Source organism: Vicia villosa, unplaced genomic scaffold (genome assembly GCF_029867415.1).
Source record: "Vicia villosa cultivar HV-30 ecotype Madison, WI unplaced genomic scaffold, Vvil1.0 ctg.001623F_1_1, whole genome shotgun sequence".
Taxonomy (NCBI): Eukaryota; Viridiplantae; Streptophyta; class Magnoliopsida; order Fabales; family Fabaceae; genus Vicia; species Vicia villosa.
The window spans coordinates 458,830-472,575 of record NW_026705676.1 but is presented as its reverse complement, the minus strand read 5'-3'; the positions used below and the strand labels follow the sequence as shown (position 1 = coordinate 472,575).

Here is a 13,746-nt window from a genome sequence, read left to right as displayed (position 1 = left end):
ATCCATTCGCTTTTGCTCTTATATGTTTTTATATGCTTTTGTGATATCTAACTCTTGTTAACAAAGCATGATAACTCCGAAGGGAGGATGATGAACATGATACCAAGAACCTCAAATGGTATGCTTTTGAGTAGAACCCTGTTGATGATGTACAGGCATTGTTTGAAATTCCCAAACACTGGAGATATAAGGGAGTGAAACCTTCGTTAACCCCTCTGAGCCTTCGAAGTAGGAGTTTCTTTTCTATAAAAAAAACCCTCACATTTAACCCAGGGGCGGGTAGTGTTCAGTTAAACTGATCGAGCATTCAAAATTCATCAGGAGCACACATCTAAGGATACAACAATGGTTATCCTTCAAAAGGTTGAGGAAAGTCAAATCCACAACGGTTATCCCTCACCTCAGGAGGTCGAGACATCAAATTTATCCCTCACATCAGTAGGTCGAGATCAACATCCAAACCGCTGTGGTTTATCCCTCATATCAGGAGGTCAAAATATGATGATACCACAATGGTAATCTCTCGTCAATCAATGACTCAAGCCGTCACAATCACTTCCAACAAATCCGAGATGCAAGATCACACGACTTGTTCAAAGGAAAAGAATGAATAGAAAAAAAAAAGAAGGAAAAAAAAAAGAAGAAAAGCCTGCTAAGTCAACAACTTGAAAACATGTGACTTAGGCAAAAGTTAGGGCATCCCGCTGGACATCCAAATCAAAATTCAAAAGAATTTGTCCAGGCAAAAGTTAGGGAAACGAAAAAAAAAGAGAAAAGCAAAAGCGAAAAACAAGGGTTACAAAATAAGAATCCTCATCAAAAGAACAAAGTCGTGTGATCAGACACCAAAAACGAAAGGTAAAGTGACTGCCATGTCCGAGCACCTCATTGACTCCTCAATCATTCTCAAACTCTTCTTGAAAGATGAATGCTCGTGTCAAGTTAACTGAACTTAGGACTGGAGAACATCACGAAGGGGGTGGGCACCAAATAATTTGAGCCTAAAAGTCTTTTTTTAAAAAAACCGTGAACCTGGCCACGTTACAACCCTCAAAAGTCCTAACTGAAGCAGGGTTAATTCAAAAGCAGACAATACACGAGAGTACGGTAAGCTGACTCCTAGGAGATCCGCTAAACGCTTGAGTTGGTATCACACCATCTTTTCTTTCTTTCATAAAAAATCGATGTTATGACATCCTTTCAAAAAGTTTCTTTAAACTTCGAGACAAACATACTCTTTGCATTAGAATTATATTTCTCATAATAAACATTCTTTGCATGTGAACAAGTGCTTAACATCAAAAGAGTTTCCATCATGAACTTCAGATGAAAAGTTTATCCCTCCCGAAGGACGAGTTGTCTTCAGAACTCCGTTGAGCAGAGGCGGCAATATTTCAAAGTCTGATCCCCTCAGAGGCATAAAAGCGTTTGATTACTCTATCGAGTAAGTTTTTAATCAATCTGAGGCAATCAGGTCAAGATTCGAAGAATCTCTCAAAATGCTGAATAATCAGGGGCATTCACTCAAGCACGGTCAAACCTACTTACAATACAAGTCAGGCGGGGGCATGGTGCCAAAATTCTTGATACTGGGGCAAGTCAGTTTGATATGAACAAATATCAGAAGATGATCCTTATAAGATGAATCTATCCAAATTCCCTACAGGCTGGGGCAAGACACTATGCATTGGCATTTTATCCTCATCAGGAGGTGTTCAGTTTAAAGTTCAGGTGTGAGCTAAACAACTTATGAACTTGAGAACTATCAGGGTCGTCATCCTCAATGATCAGAGGCTGAAAGTCCAATCTTTGGTGGCATCTCTTTGCATTTCAGTGCAATTTTCAAATCTCTTCCAGAGGTTGCAACCGTTGGTTATCGGTATCCCTCAACTAGAGTCATGTCATGTGGACATCAAAGTCCTTCGCTTTCCGACCCTCGAGTCGTGAGTTTCCAACCCTTGTGTTGTGAGTCCCTTGCTTTCCGACCCTCGAGTCGTGAGTTTCCAACCCTCGTGTTGTGAGTTTACCTGCTTTCCAACCCTCGTGTTGTGATTCCTTTACTTTCCGACCCTCGCGTCGTGAGTTTATCTCCTTTCCGACCCTCGCGTCGTGAGTTTACCTCCTTTCCGACCCTCGCGTCGTGAGTTTATCTCCTTTCCGACCCTCGCGTCGTGAGTTTATCTCCTTTCCGACCCTCGCGTCGTGAGTTTACCTCCTTTCCGACCCTCGCGTCGTGAGTTTATCTCCTTTCCGACCCTCGCGTCGTGAGTTTACCTCTTTTCCGACCCTCGTGTCGTGAGTTTATCTCATTTCCGACCCTCGAGTCGTGAGTATATCTTTTTTCCGACCCTCGTGTCGTGAGTCTATCTCCTTTCTGACCTTCGTGTCATGGATTTCCAACAGTTGCAGATAGTTGTCATATACACTCCAATGTGTCTGTAAGCCCATTACTTGATTGGCATCTTTACAATCAATACGAATATGTAGAACACTATGAAAGCCAATGCATGTTTGGTCCATATGAAGTCAACGCTTGCTTGACCCATTAAGCCCACTTCCTGGTGGCTTTCTCTTGAAGAACCAACGCATGTATGACACTCCGGCTGATACTTGTTTGGCGTTCTAATCACTACTTGCCTGTCAAATCATTGAATCCGTTGCCTGTTTGGAAAGTTTCAAGCCCAGATGTCTATGGGTGAGCATCACTATCCTCTGTCATGTGAGGAAACCCCTTGAAGACTTCATGCTATGTTCTGGGGCATTTTCATCTGTTTATCTCGTAGGTACGTCCTTTCGAGTACACCATGTCAGCACAATGGCAGACCTAGCCAAGTGAGAGATTCTCACTCCCCAGCCGAGTGCTTCCTAATGAGAGATTCTCACTCCCCAGCTGAGTACATTCAGATGAGACTTTCTTTGTTCCAAGATTCTCATATCCTCAGTAAAGCACATTTCAATGCAATCTTCGTGCTTCAGAAGCCTTGTTCCCAGGTGGAATATCTTCTCCCCAGTAGAATCAGGATTAAATGGTATCTGATTCCCCAACAAGCTCTTAATGAGGTTCCTTGCCCGAATGTCTCATTTCCCCCAGTAGAGCGTTTCTCTCCCCAACAGATTGACCTGTTTTCCCCAAGAGAGTCATCTTATTCCCCAGTGGAGTGATCTTAACAAAAGGTTCTAATGCTAAGTTCCTTATCCCCAGCGGATCTCTCATCTCCTCAGTGGATCGTTATGCAGAAGTATTAATCTTCCCCACCGAGTCTTTCCTCAGCAGAGATTCGCATGCATCCTCAGCAGAATCTGTTTCCTTCAAGGATTTTCCCAGCGGAATGCGTCATACACCGGCAAGTGGTCACTCCCCGTCAGAGTTGTCTTCATGACTTGCCCTTATCTTCACATCCCCAGGGTGTTGAGAACTTGCTTCTCCAATGAAGTTGCCAGGGTATTCCCCAAGCAAGTAAGTGGAATGTTCTTATCTTCAAGCAAGATTTATTCCCCAAGCAGAGCTCGCATCTAGATTTGATCGTCTCCAGCGGATTTCTGATCCATCTTTGCCAGCTTGTAGTTGTGACTTCTAGTCACTCATCTTGTCCTCCCCGCAGAGTTCTATACTCTATTCAGGACTTCTTCAGCAATTCAGTGCTCCTCCGTTGTCTCCCCAAGCAACGTTCGAATCATGCATCATTTGCATTGCATTCTCAAAAACGTATAGCGCCTTCCCTCTCGGGAGCGTTATTCCATATACATTCATACATGCATCATGCATAAATCATATCATATCTGTTTCTTTCTGCAGGAAAGTTATCCAGATTCAAATGCTCCCTAGAGAGCAATATTCGCCTAGTCATTACAGGCGCTTATCCTGATGTTTTGAATCAGAAGAGGATTGTTCTACTTATTTTCTGGCATAGTTCAGATCAGTTCAAAGACATTCCTATTCCCGATGCCATCAGATCGGTGGAAGATATTTGTTCCTATCCTGATATCTAGCTCAGTTGAAGGAACCGCCTCCGGATCTCCCAAGATCTTCCGAAGGAGCAAGCCCTCTGATACATCAGATCAGTTGGAAATATCTACTCCCTGACGATTTAGTTCGTTCAGAAGAAGAAACTCGTTTGCCCAGTCCTGATACCTTACTATCAGTTGAGGACGTTTTCTTTACCCGGCGTACACAGTTCGGAAGAGATATCTGTTCCTATCCTAATATCCAGTTTCAGATTAGTTGAAGGAACCGCCTCCGGATCTCCCAAGGTCTTACGAAGGAGCAAGCCACTGATATCATCAGATCAGATGGAGATATCTGCCTGATTGACCTTTTCATTCAGATGAAGATTGTCCTACTTATTTTCTGGCATCATGTCCAGATCAGTTTAAAGGCATTCTTTCCCCGGCGTACACAGTTCGGAAGAGATATTGTTCCTATCCTGATTTCCAGTTCAGTTGAAGGAGCCGCCTCCGGATCCCCGTGGTCTTACGAAGGAGCTAGCCGCTAATTCCCAGATTAGTTGGAATATCTACCTGATGATTTAATTGCATCAGAAGAGATGTCTGCCCAGATTCCCAGATCATGATTCCCAGATCAAAGATACCTATTACCCGTTGATGTCTGATTCAACCGATGTATCTCCCTCGATTCCCAGATCGACTTAAGACATCTATCCCGATGCATGTTCGGAGACATCTGCTACGTCTGATACTCAGATCATTCGAGATGTTCCTTCTCTTGATGCCCAGATCAATTGAAGTGTTTCCCCTGCCTGTGGGTGCCCGTTCCTTCTTATTACAAGTTGGAGCATATTTATTTGTCCAGATCAATTGAAGTTTTTTCTCCCTGCCTGCGGGGTGGTACATTCCTTCTTCATGCAAGATGGAATCTTCTATTGATCAAGAGCGCAAATTTTCGAGTTCATTCTGGTATTCAATCTCCTTCCACCTCAACGGTTCGAAACTTTCGTTTCTCACACGTCAGGTTTAAGAAGTTTGAATAGGGGCAGCTGTTGCACCCCAAAATTTGCCCTCTTTTATGTGCTATAAGTTATGGATGGCGTTTATTTCGCCATTCGAAAATCGAAGAAAATAATTAAAGAGTTTCTATTGTTTTGAGATTGTTAAGTCAAGGAGCTTGTGAGGTGAGTTGCAGAAGAAATGAGTCATGGTACAAGGTTATGAGCTTAAGGAGAGCGTTGTGTTCAAGGCATCGTTATAAGTTCAGTTTGTTAATGGTTTGGTTCGGATTAAGGAATTGAGATTGAATTAAAGTCACAATGATTTGAAGATGAGTTTGATTTGATGGTCTAATTGATCCTATTATTCAAATCTCGTTCAAGATATTTTGTTCATCAAGAACTTAATTCAAGCTAAAATACTTGGTGCGAGAAATGAGGTTGTGGATTGTTTTTTATCAAGGGATTATCATTTCGTTCAATTGTTCGTTGATTGCAATACAAGGTGAATTGTTTCGAAAATTGAATTTAGGTTCATTGGAGAATTAAAACAGGAATACAAAATCATTCAAGACTTTTCACCGATTTCATTCGTCAAGTCAAGGTCACCATGATTCAAAGTCATAAGGCATGTTCTAAATAGACTTTGTTCATCACAATATCATTATAAATATCATTCACATTCATCCAAATATCCATTAAATTCAAGGAAAATACATACAATTCATTACAAAAATTGAGTTACAAAAGATATGCCATTAGTGATCCTAAAATCCATTTTTCCTATGCTAATCTTCAATTTCGTCTACCTTCAAATTTGCTCCATGGGCAAGAATGCCATGACGTGTCTTAAGCAGTGTTTACGCAACACTTTGTGAACCGGCAGCCACCAAAACCAAGCGCCCTGCACAACCGAAAGCACCGTCAAAACCGGTTCAGAATATTTTCTAACGGAATGACACCAGAACAAAAGAACAGTTCAGAAAAGAGAGATTTCATAAGAGAAGACAAATCAGTACCAAACCTATAACAAACTTCTAACCGAGAAACGTTTCTCCAAAACCGTTCTTCAGCTTCTTTGATCTGAGTTCTCCATACTTCAATTCACGATAACAGAATGTAACAAAAACTGGAAGCTCTCTTGAATCTCTCTCTCGATTCTCCCTCCATCAATATCATCTTCAACCTTTCCCCAATCTTCACTCTCTCCATTCACCTTGAACAACAGAAAATCTCCAGAAAATCTTGATCGCATCTTCAATCTTCAAGAATCTCACTCTGAACCTCTCCAATTCAATCACCAGAAAAATGTGATAGAAAAAGATCAGAGAGAATCGATAACAGAGAAAAAAAAGAGATAACCGAAACTGAAACGTAACAAACCTTCAGCCGCTCTGGAATCCTCTTTCAATCTTCCTCGCCCTCCATCATCTTCATCATCATCACCATAACCGTTTCTTGACAATTTGCCATTTCGCTTCGATCTGCAAATCACATCGAGAACAACGTTCATCATCTTAAAACGGCAACCACAACAGTAACAGTTCAAACGCAAAAAAGGAGAAGACGAATGATAACTTACAATCTTCATCATCTTCGTAAAACCTTTCGTAACATATAATCATCTTCTTCGCTACACAGCACGCAACGCTCCTTCATCTGCAAATGACAGTCGGAGATTCGTCGTCGGGGAAGGGTGAAGTCATTATCACCGTCGCCGCTGCAAGTGACCGAGAGATTGAGCGAAGTTTGGGAAGGGTGAGGATGGTGAGGTCGTAGCGATATTCACGGTGGAGCGAGAAAGAGTCTTCACCGGAGATCCATGGAATAGCCGCCGCGGTTTTCTTGTTTGCGAAGAGGAAGAAGAAGTCTGCGTGTGAAAAGAAAAACTCGAATGGTCCCATTTCTAACCCTAATTCCTTTTTTAATTTTAATTTGTTTTTAATCTTCTTGTTAATAAATGCTTAGTGTGATTAAATCTGGATGACAAAAATTGAATGAAATCTGAATGTTGATCCAATCTCCATGGACCTTGGGCCACCGAATTGCTGTCTATACCCCCTGGAAGCCCATATCACCTCTGTTTTTGGTTATTGCTACAAAAAACTGAATAAAAACCTCTGTTGGGCCATCCCCTTGGGCTGCAGCGCCCAATTACTGTCAATATACTCTGTTTTCAGCTTTTCACCCCCTGTGTACATAAGTTTTCTATTTTAGATTAGTTTTTTTTACTAGTTTATTTCCTATCTCTTTTAGTATGATAAATACTTGATATTTTTGTTATATTTTGACATGATAATAGAATATAAAGTCGTTGAGTTTTGTTTTTTTTTGACATAATAAAATGCAATACAAAAACATGTAATATCTTTTGCTTGTTAGACTTTAATTGTTTTCTTACATAGTTAGTTCTAATTTTTAGATAAAAATGTCATAAAAACAAATTAATCTTGTTAGGTTTTGTTTTAGAATTAATCTTGTTAGATGTTGTTTTAGAATTTACTTAGAATTTATTTCTGTGGAGGGTGGGTGCCTCCTTGTTATTACTGATTTGGTTGTTGAGATGTGCGAGGTACTTCAAGAGGGCCTTCGATTGCTTCGTGTTCCACTTTATTTGTGGGACACGAATTCGCTTCCGGTGCGATTGATTTGCATCGTGTTCCACTTTATTTGTGGGACACGGACTTATTACCGATGCGATTCACCTGATCTCTCATTCATTGAGATGTATATTCCTGTATCGTCTGGCTTGTGTTTCTCTTGCAGGTTGCTTGTGTGGTTGTGTTTGATACGCACCACATAGCGGTTGTGATTTATTTTCACACCGCATCGCTTTGACGCTTATGCTGGACTCCTGGCTTTGATGGATGTTAGATTACGTGAAGTTTCTTAGTTCTGCTTGCGTTGCTAGCTCACTGCGGATTTGCTATCCGTTCGGTATTGTCTCCTGGTCCCTTTTACCGCTTTCCGCATCATCCTATAACATGAGAAGTAGGACCTAGACATGCATCTGGCCAAGCCCTCGAAAGAGGCTCTGTTTTTGTTGGTGTGTTTATATTTGTGCTTTGCGGCAGGGAGTCACGGTGTAATAAGTCCTATATGGCACTCCGTTAAGTCCTCATGGAAGGCATGCGGTCAAGGGTTCGTAATCAACCCCCGCCTAGTCTCATCGAGTCTGTTCAGTATGCGCACGCTACGCGTGGCTCGCTTCTGAACCTGCACAAGATCTTGTTATCGAGTATGTCAGGAAAAGGGTTCATGCAGCCGGACCCCCGCCTTTCCTACAGCTCGCGTCGCTCGACGTTGATGCTCGGTGTACGCATGCACCGTTTTCCTTTATGATCCGTGACGGCTTGGTTGCTGAGAGGGGTCCGCCCTCTTGTCTATGGCCCGATCATTTTCGCGAGGTCTAATGCTTGGTTGACTTGGGTTGAGCTGCTCCCCTTGGCTATGGCGGGACCGCTTTTCTACCACTCGGTCAGTACCGTTGGTTTTGTTTGCTTTACGAGCGGATGCTCGTTTGTGTGATATTCTTGTTTGTTTCCCTTTTCCCTCATAGGTTGTTAGTTTGGTTTAGACTTGTACCCTTTGTATGATAACATTAGCTAGCAAGCTTTCCCCCTTTAGCTTAGGTTTTCCTCATGCATTCTTTAAAACACAAACCACACTCTTTGATTTTCTTTTCTTAAGAGCTTGTTATTTCCGCTCCATTCCCAGCATAAGTCTCCAAAGGTCGAGCAGCGGAGTGTGAATGTAACTCGTTCACCTAAAAAACACAAAACAAACAGAAATTAGTTAGCCGAGCTACGGTAGCTCTGATTCTGCAAAACAGATACGTAGGCAGCGGGGTAGGGCCCGTGCGAGCACAATCCTTTCTTTTCCCTACATTCTGCATTCATTTTAGTCCAGATTAGCGTAGATTTGTTACACACCCATAGATTTAGACACATGCGTGGATACCATCGAGTACGATGGGCGTGAGGGGTGCTCATACCTTCCCCTCGCGTAACCGACTCCCTTACCCTTTTTCTCTGGTCGTGAGACCGTTGTTTTGTTTTGTGGTTTGCTGGCATTCCCTTCCTTTTCAGGATAAATATGTTAGTGGCGACTCTGTTAATTTTCGCGGTAGCGACACTAGGCCATGCATCGGCCCAATCCAAAACAATGATAATGATAAATAAACTAAAATTATCATTTTCTTATATTTATTTATATCATTAATTTCATAAAAATAATGATCTCATCCATATTTGTTTTATCAAAAAGAAAAGTTCCAGTGTAAGTTGTGGGGGTTAGGGGCTCTTACCAATCTTAATATTTTTTCTTGTTATCAAGTACAAAAGTACAGTATATTATAGATAGGCTTAAATAGTGTTTTCGTCCCTGTAAGTTAGCGTGTTTTTGAATTTAGTTCCTGTATTTTTTTTTGGTCCAAGTCCCCATATGTCCATTTCTTGTTCATTTTGGTCCCTGACGTCTAACTTCCGTTAAAAAAATGCTTACATGGCAAACGAAAATGACGTGGCAATTTTGGTCCCTGACGTCCAACTTGCGTTAAAAAAATGCTTACCACGTGGCAATTTTGGTCCCTGACGTCCAACTTGAACCCATGACATATACCTTATAAACATCAAAGGCTTCCCACTCAGCCACTCCTATTACTTGTATTATATTTGCAATTTATTTGTATACATTAAATAATAATATATTTTAATTAATACCAATTTTTGAAATAGATTTTATTTTATTTTGAGTTTTGGTATTAATTTTTATTTTGTTCTAATAAATAATATTTTACAATAATAAATAACTGTAAATATTTTACATAATATTTTCGTATTATTTCCACTATGCAATGTTTCAAATATTTAGTATTTACTAGTCTTCAATTTAAAAAATTAACAAATAAAATATTTAGTAAATTAAAAAATTGGATACGATGAACCTACAAACTTCCATAGTTATACTTGAGTACCTGCCCATTTCCCATGGTAGGGGAAACATCAGCAGAAGGGGTGAGATATCAAACATTATAAAGGAAAGTATGATAATACATATAGCAAAGATAAAATCATACACAATTCACCACTTCTCAATATAAGCAATTTGCATCACAACAATAATGTTAACTATCAACTATAACAATGTATTCAATTTTACAAGTATGTCATTCAAGCACATAATAACATATACTTCATAATCACAACGTAAATTAATACAACTATCAACAATGGCAAAACATGGTTCATATATTCCACATATATACATATATCATTAATATATATATATATATATATATATATATATATATATATATATATATATATATATATATATATATATATATATATATATATATATATATATATTTGCATTCTCATCATATACGTTTCATTTACATATATCACCAAAATCATGTATCAAACATCACCAAATTTAATTATCACATCTCATGCACACATAACAATTACCTAATCACATATTTACATATATTCAAACATCACATAACTCCAATGTAACTCAATGCAAGACATGTGACTCTATGCATGTGGTACCCAATATGGACCCAAAGTTCCACCGCTTCCGATTCATATAGAATCTAGCCACGCTTCAGATCCGGATAAGACCAAAGCCACCAAATGTAAACATATAGTTTACCGCTTTCCGATTCACTCTAGAATCCAAGCCACGCTTGTGTTTCAAATCAATTCCACCTATGTTTCAAGGCACACTATGATATGAATGTATGTACAATCTCACAAATATATGCAATTAAGATCATCTCTACCATCTTAACTTTCCACATATCACAATAATTCAACTCTATGAATTATTCACCAACTGTACACAACATTCACAACACACACACATCATTCACATATGAGAGACCAATTAATCAATTACGATTCACACAATCCAATTAACACTAGTAATCATACTATCTCATGTTAATTCTCATTTTTGTCAATTATACATGAACACACATTTTCAACATCAAGCAATTAATCATTAGAATTAATGCTAACTAACTAACCATAAAGAATCAATATCAAAACAACATCATTGGCATGACAATATATATTTCTCAACATACATATTCAAGCCAAAACACAATTACAAACAATTTCTCAAAATACCGTAATTTACCGGTAAACCGAATAATTGGTCCAAGTCCAAGTATATTCCAATCACATAGACTTATTGGAATCAATTCAACTAATAATTTAACTATCCAATTAATAATTAAACTATATTAATTTCAATTCAACTATTATATTTCTATTCCATTATTTTCCAATTGTATAACAAAACCCGTTATTTCACTATCAATGGTTTACTCACAACAAACATAACAATCTAATACACATAGATTATCAATTCCACACAACTTATCACATTTATATCATCACATTCCAACAAATCATCAAATACCCAAAAATGCAACATAGAAGAATATGGATATCAAAGTATAGAATTAAACTCACTATAACATACTATCATACAACCCTTTAGCATGAAAGAACCCCACCCTTACCTTGGTAAATATGGACTCTTTCACCATAACTCTAAGCTTTTCTCCAAAAGAAATCATTTCTAACATCACTAGGAGACACACCTAAAAACCAGTTCGGGAATCAGCTTATCAGACGAACTTAACATCCTCAAAATCAAAATCGCTCCGGTCAGAACTTACCTCTATGGGTCAGGAACGTTGTGTCCAAGTACCACAACGATCCAACGGTTGGATTGAGAGATACGTCCGTTTTGCTAAGGTGACTCAATGCTGAAACTTGCTGCGAAAATGAGGTTTCATCTAGCTTTTCTCTTCCACCATTGTTCTCTTCCCTTTTGCCTCTTTTCTCTTCTTCCTATCTTTTCCCCCAAATGAAAATAGTAACCTCTAAAACCCTAACCTTCTCTTACTATCTCACTTATGTCAATTGGGCTTAACTCATCAATCCATCCATTATGTTTCTATCACTTAGGCCCATTAGTTATATCTCTCTAATAACTCAATTAAGTCAAACAACACAAACACTCACATAATTAAATACTTAAATAATTATTATATCACATAATAACTAAATAAGTAAGTTATTATTAAAAACACCAAACAATATAATTACTAATATAATTAATAAAAATATTAATAAAAATCGGGATGTTACATATCTCACAACAGAACCCCCAATAACATAGAATGAAACAAACATAATAAAGAAACCTATAGAGTACTATAGATACGTTGGGTGCTAATACCTTCCCTTCGTATAACCAACCCTCTTACCCAGAATCTCTCCCCCACTTTTGCATTGCTTTTAGATTTGTGCTTTGCATTTTTTATAAGGTTATTGCAACTTTTTTTTCTTTTCCTATTTTGGAAACATTAAAAAGTTTGGTCGTGACAAAAACAAAAGAAAAATCATTCCTTGAGCACTCGAGCCCAAAGAAGGCATCAGGTGTTTCATCCCGAAAAGACCTCGATTTTTCCCCACGACAATATAGAATCTTCAAAAGAAGCTTGGAAGATTCTTGAAAAATCTTTTGGAGGTGCAGAAAAGGTGAAAGAGGTGAGGTTACAAACTCACAAGAGAACATATGAATTGTTTCAGATGGAAGATAACGAAAGCATAACTGATTTCTTCACTAGGGTTATGAAACTAGTGAATCAAATCAAGATATGTGGAGAAGTATTAACAACAAGAGTTGTTGTCTCGAAGATTTTGAGATCTTTGGCCCGGAAGTTCGACCACATCGTGGTAGCCATAGAAGATTCGAAGGACTTGTCAAAGTTGACAAAAGAAGAGCTTCAAGCGACGCTTGAATCTCATGAACAAAGAATGGCTGAAAGAGCTGTAGGAAAGTTGAAGAGCGATGTGGCTTTGCAGGCTCAGTCAGCAAATGAAAGAAAAGGTAAAGGAAGTTGGACTGGAAATAAAGGTAGAGGTGGCTACAACAATTCGACTGGTCGAAATCAGCAAGAAGGAAATTGGTCGAATCAGAAAAAATTCTCATATCAAGGCAACCAAAGAGATGGTGCTGCAGGTAGAGGAAGAGGTGGTGGTCGAAAGCCTGACAAGAGTCACATTCAATGTTTCAACTGTCAGAAGTATGGTCATTATTCAACAGTTTCATCCCTCTATGCACAACAAGGATCAAAACAGAATTGATTCACGAAAGTAGTGAACACTCAATTAAACTCAAAATGAATAAACAAATGACGCACCATAAAAATTAGATAATAATTTCGCAAAACAAATTATTAATGATGCGCTTACAAACTCTTATTATTGGATTTTACATGAACTCAAAAAACTAACTACATAAAGGAAATAAAACGTCAATTCTTATAATCTTATAGAAAACTACTTTAAAAACTTTATAGCTTATACATATGAAGGAATGTATGAGAGACGTTTGATAAATGTTAATGCCAACGTTAGCTGAGAAATAAGAAAAAGAAAGTCTCACATAATATATAATACGAGATATGTGTATCGTATCAACATTATGATTTTGAATACTATAGTTTGGTTGTACCTTTGTAGTGATAAGTTTTTGATAGGCTTTTTGCAAGACGTGAGACTTTAGTCACAATATTACTACAAATTCTCCTCCACCAAACAACCTTATACCTTAAAAAGACATTGTTATTAGGTATAAAGAATTATCACACGGCCAAGATCCCTAGACTATAGTCTAAATTGAGGTCAACAGTTAAATGCTAGGTGAATATTAATACTCTAAGCCGCCAAAAAATATTGTTACATAGTTCTATTGTTGGCTGATTTCTTATTTCTTA

The 13,746-nt window shown here is 38.5% G+C and overlaps 1 long non-coding RNA gene across 3 annotated transcripts; it reads right to left on the bottom strand.

The window, feature by feature from the left end:
• Window positions 1-5,604: 5,604 nt before the first annotated feature.
• Window positions 5,605-6,889, bottom strand: LOC131636059 (uncharacterized). Of its 3 annotated transcripts, XR_009293946.1 has the most exons (4): window positions 6,526-6,889; window positions 6,327-6,427; window positions 5,963-6,221; window positions 5,605-5,847 (listed from the first exon to the last, which is right to left on the bottom strand). It is a non-coding gene; the product is annotated as an uncharacterized LOC131636059 (long non-coding RNA). The 3 variants fall into 3 exon arrangements; XR_009293944.1 differs by having other exon boundaries at window positions 5,963-6,427; XR_009293945.1 differs by having other exon boundaries at window positions 5,968-6,427.
• Window positions 6,890-13,746: the final 6,857 nt, after the last annotated feature.